At 36.6% G+C, this 14588-nt stretch overlaps 1 pseudogene across 1 annotated transcript; it reads left to right on the plus strand.

Annotated features, from left to right (window-relative positions):
• Window positions 1-490: 490 nt before the first annotated feature.
• On the plus strand, window positions 491-3234 carry LOC140709692 (TAR DNA-binding protein 43 pseudogene; annotated as a pseudogene). The gene has a single exon (XR_012090405.1). The product of XR_012090405.1 is annotated as a TAR DNA-binding protein 43 pseudogene (transcript).
• The last annotated feature ends 11354 nt before the right edge of the window (window positions 3235-14588 follow it).

The following is a 14588-nucleotide window of genomic DNA, read 5'->3' on the forward strand; positions in this document are numbered from 1 at the left end:
AAATCTACAGTAAAAATCTGTTTCTTTACGGAAGCTACTCGATAAAATTCAAAGAAATGACAATTACAAAAAATGTATGGATATAAATGAAAACACATAAGAAACATGAGAAACAAAGAAACATGACACTTCCAAAGGAATAAAATAATTCTTCAGTAACAGACTCCAAAGAAGAAAAAATCTATGAAATGCCTGAAAAATAATTCAAAATGAAGACATTAAAGAAAATCAGTGAGATGCAAAAGCACACAAATAAACTATACAAAGAAATCATAAAAACTATTTATAATCAAAGAGAAATTTAATAGAGACAGATACTGTAAAAAAGAACCAAATAGAAACCCCAGAACTGAAGGAGTTAATGAATGAAACAGAAGAACATCATCAAGATCATAAACAATAAACAGGACCAAGAAGAAGAAAAGATTTCTGAATTTCAATACACGTCATTTGAAATAACCTATTCAAATAAAAAAGAAAGAGAGATTTAAAAAAAGAATGAAGAGCGCTTGGGTCCGTCGCTGCCTCGGTGTCCCTGTCGGGCTTCCCAGCAGCGGCCTAGTGGAAAAGTAAAAGATGTCTGAATATATTCGGGTAACCGAAGATGAGAACGATGAGCCCATTGAAATACCATCGGAAGACGATGGGACGATGCTGCTGTCCACGGTCACAGCCCAGTTTCCAGGGGCGTGTGGGCTTCGCTACAGGAATCCAGTGTCTCAATGTATGAGAGGTGTCCGACTGGTAGAAGGAATTCTGCATGCCCCCGATGCTGGCTGGGGAAATCTGGTGTATGTTGTCAACTATCCGAAAGATAACAAAAGAAAAATGGATGAGACAGATGCTTCATCAGCAGTGAAAGTGAAAAGAGCAGTCCAGAAAACATCCGATTTAATAGTGTTGGGTCTCCCATGGAAAACAACTGAACAGGACCTGAAAGAGTATTTTAGTACCTTTGGAGAAGTTCTTATGGTGCAGGTCAAGAAAGATCTTAAGACTGGTCATTCAAAGGGGTTTGGCTTTGTTCGTTTTACGGAATATGAAACACAGGTGAAAGTAATGTCACAGCGACATATGATAGATGGACGATGGTGTGACTGTAAACTTCCTAATTCTAAGCAAAGCCAAGATGAGCCTTTGAGAAGCAGAAAAGTGTTTGTGGGGCGCTGTACAGAGGACATGACTGAGGATGAGCTGCGGGAGTTCTTCTCTCAGTACGGGGATGTGATGGATGTCTTCATCCCCAAGCCGTTCAGGGCCTTTGCCTTTGTTACATTTGCAGATGATCAGATTGCGCAGTCTCTTTGTGGAGAGGACTTGATCATTAAAGGAATCAGCGTTCATATATCCAATGCCGAACCTAAGCACAATAGCAATAGACAGTTAGAAAGAAGTGGAAGATTTGGTGGTAATCCAGGTGGCTTTGGGAATCAGGGTGGATTTGGTAATAGCAGAGGGGGTGGAGCTGGTTTGGGAAACAATCAAGGTAGTAATATGGGTGGTGGGATGAACTTTGGTGCATTCAGCATTAATCCAGCCATGATGGCTGCTGCCCAGGCAGCACTACAGAGCAGTTGGGGTATGATGGGCATGTTAGCCAGCCAGCAGAACCAGTCAGGCCCATCGGGTAATAACCAAAGCCAAGGCAACATGCAGAGGGAGCCAAACCAGGCCTTCGGTTCTGGAAATAACTCTTATAGTGGTTCTAATTCTGGTGCAGCAATTGGTTGGGGATCAGCATCAAATGCAGGGTCGGGCAGTGGTTTTAATGGAGGCTTTGGCTCAAGCATGGATTCTAAGTCTTCTGGCTGGGGAATGTAGGCAGTGGGGTTGTGGTTGGTTGGTATAGAATGGTGGGAATTCAAATTTTTCTAAACTCATGGTAAGTATATTGTAAAATACGTATGTACTAAGAATTTTCAAAATTGGTTTGTTCAGTGTGGAGTATATTCAGCAGTATTTTTGACATTTTTCTTTAGTAAAAGGAAGAGCTAAAGGAATTTTATAAGTTTTGTTACATGAAAGGTTGAAATATTGAGTGGTTGAAAGTGAACTGCTGTTTGCCTGATTGGTAAACCAACACACTACAATTGATATCAAAAGGTTTCTCCTGTAATATTTTATCCCTGGACTTGTCAAGTGAATTCTTTGCATGTTCAAAATGGAAACCATTGATTAGAACTACATTCTTTACCCCTTGTTTTAATTTGAACCCCACCATATGGATTTTTTTCCTTAAGAAAATCTCCTTTTAGGAGATCATGGTGTCACAGTGTTTGGTTCTTTTGTTTTGTTTTTTAACACTTGTCTCCCCTCATATACAAAAGTACAATATGAAGCCTTCATTTAATCTCTGCAGTTCATCTCATTTCAAATGTTTATGGAAGAAGCACTTCATTGAAAGTAGTGCTGTAAATATTCTGCCATAGGAATACTTCTGTCTACATGCTTTCTCATTCAAGAATTCGTCATCACGCATCACAGGCCGCGTCTTTGACGGTGGGTGTCCCATTTTTATCCGCTACTCTTTATTTCATGGAGTCGTATCAACGCTATGAACGCAAGGCTGTGATATGGAACCAGAAGGCTGTTTGAACTTTTGAAACCTTGTGTGGGATTGATGGTGGTGCCGAGGCATGAAAGGCTAGTATGAGCGAGGAAAGGAGAGAGCGCGTGCAGAGACTTGGTGGTGCATAATGGATATTTTTTAACTTGGCGAGATGTGTCTCTCAATCCTGTGGCTTTGGTGAGAGAGTGTGCAGAGAGCAATGATAGCAAATAATGTACGAATGTTTTTTGCATTCAAAGGACATCCACATCTGTTGGAAGACTTTAAGTGAGTTTTTGTTCTTAGATAACCCACATTAGTTGAATGTGTTAAGTGAAATGATACTTGTACTCCCCCTACCCCTTTGTCAACTGCTGTGAATGCTGTATGGTGTGTGTTCTCTTCTGTTACTGATATGTAAGTGTGGCAATGTGAACTGAAGCTGATGGGCTGAGAACATGGACTGAGCTTGTGGTGTGCTTTGCAGGAGGACTTGAAGCAGAGTTCACCAGTGAGCTCAGGTGTCTCAAAGAAGGGTGGAAGTTCTAATGTCTGTTAGCTACCCATATGAATGCTGTTTGCTGCAGTTCTGTGTCCTGTGCTTGGATGCTTTTTATAAGAGTTGTCATTGTTGGAAATTCTTAAATAAAACTGATTTAAATAAAAAAAAAAAAAAAAAAAAAAAAGAATGAAGAAAACCTGTGTGACATATGAGACACAATTAAGTGAATAGATATTGAATTTTGGGATTTCCAGAAGGAGAAGAGATTTTCTTAAAAGTCATAGAAAACATATTTAATAAAGTAATAGCTAAAAACTTCCCAAGTCTTAGGAAAATATAAACATCCAAATACAGAAAATGAAACGATCTCCAAACAGATCCAAGTCCAAAAAATCCTCTCTAAAGCACATTACAGTGAAGCTGTCAAAACTCACAGACAAAAAGAGAATTCTAAAAACATACTACTGGAAGTCCTAGCAAAAGCAGTTAGGGAAGACAAAGAAATAAAGGCCTTCCAAGTGGGAAATGAAAAATTCAAGTTGTCCCTATTAGCAGACAATATGATATTATATTCAGAAAAACCTAAAAACTATATTAAAAAACTGTTAGAACTGATTAAAAATTCAGATAAGTTGCAGGATGTAAATCAACATTCAAAAATCAGTATCATATCCAACAATGAACAATTAGAAAGGAAATCAAGAAATCAATCCCATTTACAATTATAAAAATACCTAGAAACAAATCTAATCCAAGGAATTAAAGAAAAATTCTGTAAGAAAAACTATGAAACAATGAAAGAAATTGAAGAAGGCATACAAGAAATGGAAAAATGTCCCATGTTTATGTATCGGAAGAATTAATATTGTTAAAATGTCCATACTACCCAAAGCAATCTATATATTCAACACAATCTCTCTCAAAATACTAGCATTCTTCACAGAAGCAGAAAAAACAATCCTAAAATGGTTAAGGAATCATAAAAGACCAAAAATAGCCAAAGCAATTCTGAGCAAAACGAACAAAACCAGAGGTATCATGCTACTTGACTTCAAAATATAGTACAAATCAACAGGAACCAAAACAACATCACAACTAACTGGCCTAAAACCAGATAGCAATCCCAATATTGGGTATATATGCAAAAGAAAGGAAACTGATATATTAAAGAGACATCTGCACTCCCTTGTTTATCACAACACTATTCACAATAGCAAATATATGGATACAATCTAAGGGTCCATCAGTAGGTGAATGGATAAAGAAAACGTGGTATGTACACATATTATTCAGCCATAAAAAGAATAAAATCATGTCATTTGCAGCAATATGGATTGAAGTGGAGGTCAGTATGTTAATGAAATAATCCAAGCTCAGAAAGATAAATATTGTGTATGTTCACTCATAATGGGGAGCTAAATAGCTAATCTTTTGAAAGCAGAGAATGTTATGGTGGTTAACAGAGGCTAGAAAGGATAAAAGAAGTGGGGGGAATGAAGAGACATAGGTTAATGGGAACAAAAATACAGTTAGATAGACAGTATAAGTTCTAGTGTTTGACAGCAGAGTAGGGTGACTATAGTTTTTAATAATTTATTGCGTATTTCAAAATAGCTAAAAGAGAAGATTTGAAGTGTGCTCAACACAAAGAAATGATAAATGTCTGAGGTGGTGGATCCCAGTTACCCTGATTTGATCATTACACATTATATGATTGAATCAAATGTCACATTTATGCTACAACTGTGTACTATTTTTAATCAGATAATAAATGAAATGAAATAATAAAATAAAATTTGAAAATGAGAAAATAAAGAAAACAGTCCTGCAGTGATCATGTTGAGTTTATTTAATGCAGATAGTCATGTAACAAAACTTGAATTTAAATCTTCTCTCTATTATGCATAATTTTCTTTCCTTTAGGTAATTCAACTTTTGCTTAGAGTACACGTGGCTGTACCCAGGGTAATTAACCTCAGGTGCCAGGAATAACTCTTTTCTAGATTTTGGAAAGCACATGCATTCAACAATGACATCAAGTTTTCATCATAAAAAGGGCCTTTCCTAGCTTCAGTTTTTTTCAAGGATTTTGCCTTAAACCATCTCAGGTTTATTGTGGCCACTGCCTACATGGAAGACAATGATTCTTTACATAGTGAAGGGAGCTGGAGGCAGGTAGATCACCAGAGGTCAGGAGCTCAAGACCAGCTGACCAACATTGTGAAACGCTGTCTCTACTAAAAATACAAAAATTAGCTGGGTGTGGTAGTAGGCACCTGTAATCTCAGCTACTTGGGAGGCTGAGTTAGGAGAATCTCTTGAACCCGGGAGGCAGAGGTTGCAGTGAGTGGATACTGCACCATTGCTCTCCACTATGGGTGGCAAAGCAAGAGTCCATCTCTAAATAAATAAATAAATAAATAAATAAATAAATAAATAAATAGTGAAGATATCAGTGGTGATAAAGACTGGATCTTTGTACCTGAGGGGAAAAATGTCTAGCTACTAAATCAAACACTCATATTAAGTCCATCATCCTGGCTCTGGTGTACTTTCCAGATCCTGCATTGTACGAATTTTTCCCAGGGTCTGATCATGATTTTCCAAGACTGATATGACCTCAATTTACCTGGAATAAGACTAGCCTCAGTTTCACTTCTTGTTGAAACCAACTTCCCCGACTCCAATGTTTACAACTCGTGCTTTGGTAACGTGCCTATTTCTGGACCCAACTTTACAGTTCATTCTTTTGATGTCTGCTGGTAGATTCCTATCATTCCATTCCAGGATAGAATGAGATTCCCAAACCATTTACGTGTTAATATGACCTCCTAAAAAATCTGTTTTCAGTTAATGAACCCATAATAGGTGATCAACTAGCCCACTCAGTTCTTGTACTTCTTGAGATCTATTTGATACCATCAGTAAATCTCGAGAGAAAACAGAACTTCAACTTCAATAAGAATACGTTAAGATTTCTCTTAAAGAAGCAAACTTGGTTTCCATTTGCATATCTTTCTTTGGCAAGATTAAGATTTGATAACAGAAATGCTTTTTGGATGGGCTTAATCAAATCTAAATTGTCACCAAGGAACAAGGCCCTCAGTGCATGAAAGCAAAATCAATAGCTTCCAATCTTGCGTTGATTTGAAGTGCTTGGAGAAAGTGGCACATACGAACCCCTCCCCAACTGATTCTACCAGCCAAATTGCAATCCAGATACTACTCACATATACAACTCCCATTTAAAAAATGGGAGCCCTTTGTATGACATATACATATTATCTGAAAAGGTAAGTTTTAAGTCATTTTTCAGCCATCTACTTATTTCAGCCATCTACTAAATATTTGGCAGGATCTTAGAGACTTGCTTATTGGTTTTGGTAGAAGAGAAGGCAAGACAAGAGTATAGTAGAGTAGCATTCTTTGGGGATTATCCCTGAAGGCTGAACATTTATGGCCAACTTCAGAAGATCCATCAGGCAGAAAGAGTAGGGAGCAGAAAAAGAGCATACAGAAGGATGAAAATAAAAACTTAAAATAAATTTTGCATGCCTCAAAGCTGGGGCATATTTTACAGTTTTGCAGATGTTACAGAATTATTTTAGAGATGTTTTTGGATTCATCTCTTCCGTTTATAAGTATGCAAGTCAATAATAGCTGAACAATTTAATGCAGCATTTACATGTTTGCATCATATTTGATGCAGCATTTATTCCTGCTTACATGTCTTTAAGGCAACACTTGAATCTATAACATTGCCAGATCATAAAGAGATACCACTGTGCTATTTCACTCAGCATGATGGCTGCTTACACTTTGCTGAACAAGGGAGCTTCCTCTATATAACACAGGTATTTTTATGTTCAGATTGTGCTTGGTACCAACTAATACGATCTAAGTATGTATGAAATTTTTTCTTTATCCATGTCTTACAGATATTAGTATCTGGGTGAAGAAAAATGAGACAGATGAGTCCAAAGTTAGTTTTTAGTATCATTTATTTTTTCCAACCAAATAATTTTTTTGCTTCATGTTCTGCAGAATGTTTCGGAGCATGAAGAGTACAGTGGCTCACGCCTGTAATCCTAGCACTTTGGGAGGCCGAGGAGGGCAGATCACGAGTTCAGAAGATCGAGGAGACCATCCTGGCTAACACGGTGAAACCCTGTCTCTCCTGAAAATACAAAAAAAAAAGTTAGCCGGCGTGGCGGCCAGCACCTGTAGTCCCAGCTGCTGGGGAGGCTGAGGCAGGAGAATGGCATGAACTTGGGAGGTGGAGCTTGCTAGTGAGCCGAGATTGCGCCACTGCACTCCAGCCTGGGTAACAGAGCAAGACTCTGTCTCAAACAAAAAAAAAAAAAAAGAGAGAGAGAGAGAGAGATAGAGAGTTGAAATGTGGCCTTTGTGGCAAAAGAGAGACAAGCAGATGCTGTCATATCTGTCTCATCTCTTTCCTCAGGTGTAACTGAGACTCAAACCATATCAACTGTTGCTAGGATTGCTGCAAGCAAAATCATGATATTAACAGCATTAACGCACAAACTGACTGCTCAATAATCGTTTCTTAACATGTCCTTCTTTCTTCAGGGTAAAATCAAGTAAGTTAAAGTCACTATGCCACATTCAAAGTATGTGATCTACTGAAGTGAGTGAGAACTAGTTTGTCTCCTTTGAGCATCATGTGAAATCCATAAAGCCATGCCTTTTTTAGGAGTAGGAATACTCAGTCTGAGGAACAGTGTAAGTGAACACACACTTAGCATGAAGTGAACGTTCTGCACTTACCCAATTATTGCTCTCATTTCTAAAAACCCACTTGGGATGACTATGTTAAGTTGCATCTCCACTGTGGTCACCTGGTTGTGTTTTTTCCAAAATTCTGTCTGCCACTACACTGTCTACTGCCCAGGCAAATAGTTGTGGCCAAAAGGGAATTATGCCATTACTCAATTAAGAAGCACATCTTAACGGCCAGGCGCAGTGGCTCACGCCTGTAATCCTAGCACTTTGGGAGGCCAAGGTGCGTAGATCACGAGGTCAGGAGATCGAGACCATCCTGGTTAACATGGTGAAACCCCGTCTCCACTAAACACACACACACACACACACAAATTAGTCGGGCATGGTGGCGGGCACCTGTAGACCCAGCTACTCGGGAGACTGAGGCAGGAGAATGGCCCAGATGGCACCACTGCACTCCAACCGGGGTGACAGAGAGAGACTCCGTCACAAGAGAAAAAAAAAAAAAAGAAAGCACATCTTGAAGTCCATATGATAGGAAACATATTACAGGTCAATTTTACATTATTTGATCTCTTAGAATATGCACCAACCAAATAAACTCAAATAGTAAATTTTTTCAATGTAGAAACTAATTATATGATAAGTTGCACATAACATTGCCACTCCAAAGAAAAGCTAACATATTTGTCAATTTTGAAGTCTTACTGCAGATTCTATATTCCCTAATTTATATGACTGGTAGAGAATTGGTAGGGGTAGGGTGATATTCTGGTCTTTCACTAGCTTAAGCCAAATAAATAATTATAATAAGCTAGATGACTTCAAATGAGTGACACTGTTCTGTATTTAGCAACTCCCAGTCTTGAAATATTATCCCTCGATTTATATGTTCTTTTACTGGTACTTAAATAATCTTGGTTATTTTTCTGAGACCATAAACGATATTCTGTATATCTTCTGCAGGCTTGCTTTCCTTCTCACATCCATAAGTGAGAAAGTCCCCAGATACTCAATTCTTAGCCCTGAATTCCAAAATTTTTCTAAATTTTCTGCATGTGCTACATATTGACAGTGAAACAAATATTTCTCATTTCAGGTGTTTCTTTTCCATAGGGAAGGAGATCCATTAGCATATCCTGTTCTTTCTATCTTTATCAATCCTTGTGCCTTTTATGGGGATTTGACTTGATTCTAATGGGCAAAACAAGGAATTATTCTTAAGACTGGCTCTACCTGTCATAGCCCCTCCCACTCTTCTTTTCTGCTGAGAATGGTCTGTTATATTCATCTGGACTTTTCATTCAAAGACAATAATATAGTAAATGGATTGAATCTGAAAATAAAAAAAAATCCCTAAAACTAAAAAATCTTAACAAGAATCATAAAAAGATCTTTCAGCTTTCACTGATTATCTTTGTATAAAACAATGTAAATTTTTAAATGGGCTGACTATTACAATATCAGTACAGAAACGTTTTTGTGATCCATTAGATGTTTGTACATTTTGCCTCTAAGCCTCTTCTCAATCCCAGAATCCCCTTTGCAGGAGGTGACACTTTTGGTCATACAAGAGTTTTTGTTGTTGTTGTTTTGTTTTTTCTAGTAGTTTTCTTGCTTTATTCTCTATTCTGATATTTTCACTAATTTTTAACAGTCCCTAAAGATCTCTGTAGCCAGTTCTAGGTTTCAAATCTACCTTGAAATTTATTCAGACCAGCTAGCAGGTAACAAATTAGCTATGTTTGCTTTACCACATTAGCAGTTTGAGGGATAGTGAATCATTTGTTAGACAAGATTATAATGCCCAAAGCAACTCCACATGAGTGAGAAAGAAGAAACTATTCTTTAGACTTGCAATTCAAGTTAACTGGACCAGAATAATACATCTATAAAGGCAATGCCATAAAGTTGTCTGCTCCCAACACCATTTTAAATTTGAAAATATCTATATTCCAAATCCTTAAAGTTACATATGTTAAGTTTTCAGGGTAAAGATGCCAGGCTCTAGCCACTTGAAAAATGATTTCAATTTATATAACTATTTAATTTATGCAAATATTAAAACTGATATTGTTTGATAGAAATTAATAATTATGTCCTTGACAATGTAGTTCAAGCAATGGAAAGACTTTCCATAGAAAGTCACTAGCAAAGCAGAGATAGAAATCAGACACCTCCAATAAGTTAGATATTCTGAGAATTTTCTATATTATGGAAAAACAATCTCTTATGAAAGCTTTTTTAGGAAAATAATAAACATGACATAATCCTTGTTTCTTAAATATAAGAGAAACTTACTCTAAATATACATACATAAATATATTCAATATTTTAGAAATTATTAACCTTGAAATATTTAAAACTTAACATAGTATTTTGAACATATGTTAATTTATTCCCAATAAAATCGCTAATTTTTTAAAAATATATCTCCTTAAAGGAGGAAGGGTGACTATAAAATAAGATTGCAACACAAAGCTACAAAGCTCAAGAAAAAAGTAAGAAGAAAACAGAATGTGAAAACATACACTGGTGGAGTTCAAGAAACAGAGAAAGAAGAAAAAATCATCACAGTAATTAATACTATATAACTAGCCGGGCGAGGCGGCGGGCGCGTATAGTCCCAGCTGCTTGGGAGGCTGAGGCAGGAGAATGGCGTAAACCTGGGAGGCGGAGCTTGCAGTGAGCTGAGATCCGGCCACTGCACTCCAGCCTGGGCGACAGAGGACAGAGCGAGACTCCGTCTCAAAAAAAAAAAAAAAAAAAAAAAAAAAAAAAAGAAGCAGCAATGTATTGGAAAACAAGCACTTTTAAACTATACAATAAGGCCACAGAGAACAAGTCTCAGAGAAAATGAAATGAAAAATAATACAAAAACTAAAAAGAATAGATTAATAGCAATAACTAGAGCCAACAGGTGACAGCTAACTCACATATAAAAGGTGTCTCCACAAAAGAAAACTAAAAAAGTGAAAGAAAATATTTAAAGATTCAATTAGATGAAAGTTTCTTGAGCTTAGAGCTAGGAGATTAAAAGAATGCAATATGTCCAAAGAAAAAGTGACAGAGAGAAATCAAACTGAGGTATAAATTAATACACATATAGGGTTTTAAAGATTTTTTAAAAATATTTGAACATTTAGACAAAGTACTTAAATAAAATAATCAGACTTTTGTTTATATAGAAAATATTAGGGTAATTATTACAAAATCCTCATGGAAAGAAAGTATGAGTCCCTCAGAATTTCTTATCCAGAATAAGAGAAAAGGCAATAGACAATACATTTATTCATTCAAGATACAATGATTTTTGTATACGGTGAGAGATAAGGGTCTAGTTTTGTTCTTCGGCATGAGACTAGTTTCCCCAACACTACTTATTGAAAAAAGTACCCTTTCCCCAGTGTATGTTGGGCACCTTAATTGAAAATCAGTTTGCTATAAATATATGGACTTGTTTCTGGGTTCTTTTTTTTTTTCCAGTGGTCTGTGTGTTTGTTTTTATACCAATACCATGCTCTTTGCTTACTATAGCTTTGTGCTTTTTGTGTTACAGTACATTTTGAGATCAAGTAGTGTGATGCCTCTAGCTTTGTTCTTTTTGCTCAGAATTGTGTCTATTTGAGGTCTTTCATGGTTACGTACAAATTTCAGACATTTTTATTTTTGTGAAGAACGTCACTGGTGTTTTGACAGGGATTACACTGAATCTGTAGATTGCTTTTGGTAGTACAGTCATTTTATAATGTTAATTCTTCCAATCTATGAACCAGGAATATATTTCAATGTTTCATGTTCTTTTCATTTTTTAAATTAGAGCTTTATAATTTTCATTGTAGAGATATTTCACCTCTTTAATTAAAAGTATTCCTAGCAATTATTTTGTGTGACTGTTGTAAATGGGATTGCTTTATTGATATCTTTTTCAGGTAGTTCCTGTTATTAGTCAAAAGAAATGCTGATTTTTATGTGTTGATTTTGTACCCTATGATTTTACTGAATGTATTCATCAGTTCTAAGAGTATTTTGTGGGATCTAGGATTTTCAATAGATAAAAAATGATGTCTGCAGAGGGGCAATATGACTTCCTTCTTCCCAAGTTGGATGCATTCTATGTCTTTCTTCTGCCTAATTGCTCTGGCAAGAACTTCCAGTACTATCTTGAATAAGAGTGGTAAAATTGAGCATCTTTGTCTTTTCAAGTTATTTCTTGTTCAGTACGACACTACCTGCAGGTTTGTAACATATGGCCATTATTATGTTGAGGTACATATTTCTATACCTAATTTGTTTAAAGTTTTTACAAAAAGGAAAGTTTAATTTTATCAAATGCTTTTTCTGCATCTTTGAGATGATCTTTTTTTTAGTTTATTCTGTAGATGTGATGATGTAGCATATTTATCAATGAATCCTCCTTGTCCCTTGAGACAAATCGCACATAGTGTGAGTGTATTATCTTCTTGATGTACTGATGGATTCAGTTTGCTAGTATTTTGTTGATGATTTTTGCATTTTTTGTTTTTAATTATATGTGGAAGCTAAATAAGTAATCTCATAGAAGTGAAGAGTAGAATAGTGGTAACTGGAGGCTGATAAGGCTAGCAGGGAGGAGGGGATAAGAATTAGGTTAATAGATATAGAATTACAACTAGATAAAAGGAATAAATGTTGATATTCTATAGCACTGTAGGGAGACTCTAGTTAACAATTATTTATTCTGTATTTTTAATAACTAAAAGAGAAGATTTTGAATGTTTCTTATAAAGAACTAACTATTTGAGATTATGGATATTCTAATTACCCCAATGTGATCATTACACATTGTATACAGGTATACAAATCTCACTGGATCCCCATAGATATGTAAAATTACTATGTAATTTTAAATAATTTTATAAAATGGCTATAAAAATATAGTGATGGTAAGTCCTCCTTGAAAAGACCAAGGGGACAAATCATCCATGGAAGACATGAATAAACAAATCTGTGACAAAGGAATAGAGATTTGTGACACGAATAAAGAAATCGGTGACAGAGAACTGGCAGTAAACATCAAATATATTTAAATATAGGGTTAAGTTTAAATATCAATGGAAATTTTTCTTATATAACAAAATACAATTTTATAAATTATAAATTCATAATGTTTTATAATTTATATTTTGAAAATATAGAAAAGGTGAGAAGTATGAGGTATAGGAAGGGAGAGGCAAATATATTTAAAATTAGCAAATTGAGCATTAGAAATATGGACATATATTTTATCTCTAAAGGAAGCCACTAGTGAACTAAAAGTATAACAATCTAAGAATATAATAAATTAGCCTCTGGAAAGGGAGAAAACAAGGTAGAAGGCAATAGAAGTATACTTATGTCATTACCTGGAGCGGAGAATTAATACATACTCTTAAAAATATATACACTATAATGTTACTCTATAAAGTTCACACACAAACAAAGAAATTTTCTGAAAGAGCACATGGCACAAAACAATGCAAAATAAGAATCATCTTATAGTGAAAGAAAGATGAAGAAGAAAGGTAAGAAGAAAGGTGGAGAGAATCAAAAGCAAGAAACAGTATCGAAGTGATGTCAGCAAGATGGTATAATAAGAGGTCCTCCACTTGTATACTCTCACAATAATAATTTGGCAGTCAGCCACCAAATCAAAGTGGCTTGTGGGAGCTGTGGGATCTGGGTAGGAGGGTGCAAAACCTAGCTGAGTCCAAGAATGAGGAAGGTCAATTTGAGAAGGCGGGCCTGTGTCCAATGGCAGACTTGCTGATAATGGCCCTGGCTGCAGACACAAAAACAGTTCTGTCCCCATATGAACTCAAATATAGCCCTCATTTTCCATGCTCTGCCACCAGCAACCTCCAGAGACCTTGGAGAAGCTACACCTGCCCATGTCTTGGGTAACAGGTCCACCAAACTCTGTTCTGGCCATAGATCATGAAGCAGCATGTGACTTGTTCAGTCCTTCTCAGCTGCAGCCTGGACGCAGCCCTGCTCATCCAGAGATGTGAACGGAGATGCACTCATTCATAACTCCACACATAGGCCCACAGACCTCTGCGCACAGAAGCAGCCCTCTGACTCACCACCAGCCCTGTTCAGCCATTGTCTGGGGGAAGTCCTGTTTCCCCTACCCGTGAACCTGCCAGAAGGCCTGCCTGTCTCTTCTCCCAGAGGGAGGCCTGCAGATTTTGTTCCTGGCTGGATAATGAAGCAGCCCAATTACTCAGTTCCAATCCCTCTCAGCCATGGTCCTATTCCCTCAGGACCCTGTCCACTAACCTAGAAGGAGCTTTCCCAAGGACCTAGTGGGAGCTGTACAAACCCACACACCTGGTACCAGGCCCACCATCTGTTGACACAACTTCAGACTCCAAAGCAAACCATTGTCCAGTGCCAGCTCTATTGACCAAGATCCTAGAGGCTGTCCTGTGTACTCTCTACTTTTCTGAGATCAACTTTTTTGGATTCCACATGTGAATGAGATAATGTGGTATTTGTCTCTCTATGCCTGGCTTGTTTTATTATACTTAATATAATGTTCTCCAGATTCATCCACATTGTCACAAATGACAGGATTTTTTCTTTCCTTTTTTATTATTAAATAATATCCCATTGTATATTTATACCACATTTTCTTTATCATTCATTCATTGATGTATATTTTAGTTGATTTCATATCTGGGCTATTGTGAATAGTGCTGCAATAAATATAGAACTGCAGATACTTCTTTGAAATACTGATTTCATTTCCTTTCGATATATACTCAGTAGTGG

The sequence above is a fragment of the Chlorocebus sabaeus genome, chromosome 21 (assembly GCF_047675955.1).
Source record: "Chlorocebus sabaeus isolate Y175 chromosome 21, mChlSab1.0.hap1, whole genome shotgun sequence".
NCBI lineage: Eukaryota > Metazoa > Chordata > Mammalia > Primates > Cercopithecidae > Chlorocebus > Chlorocebus sabaeus.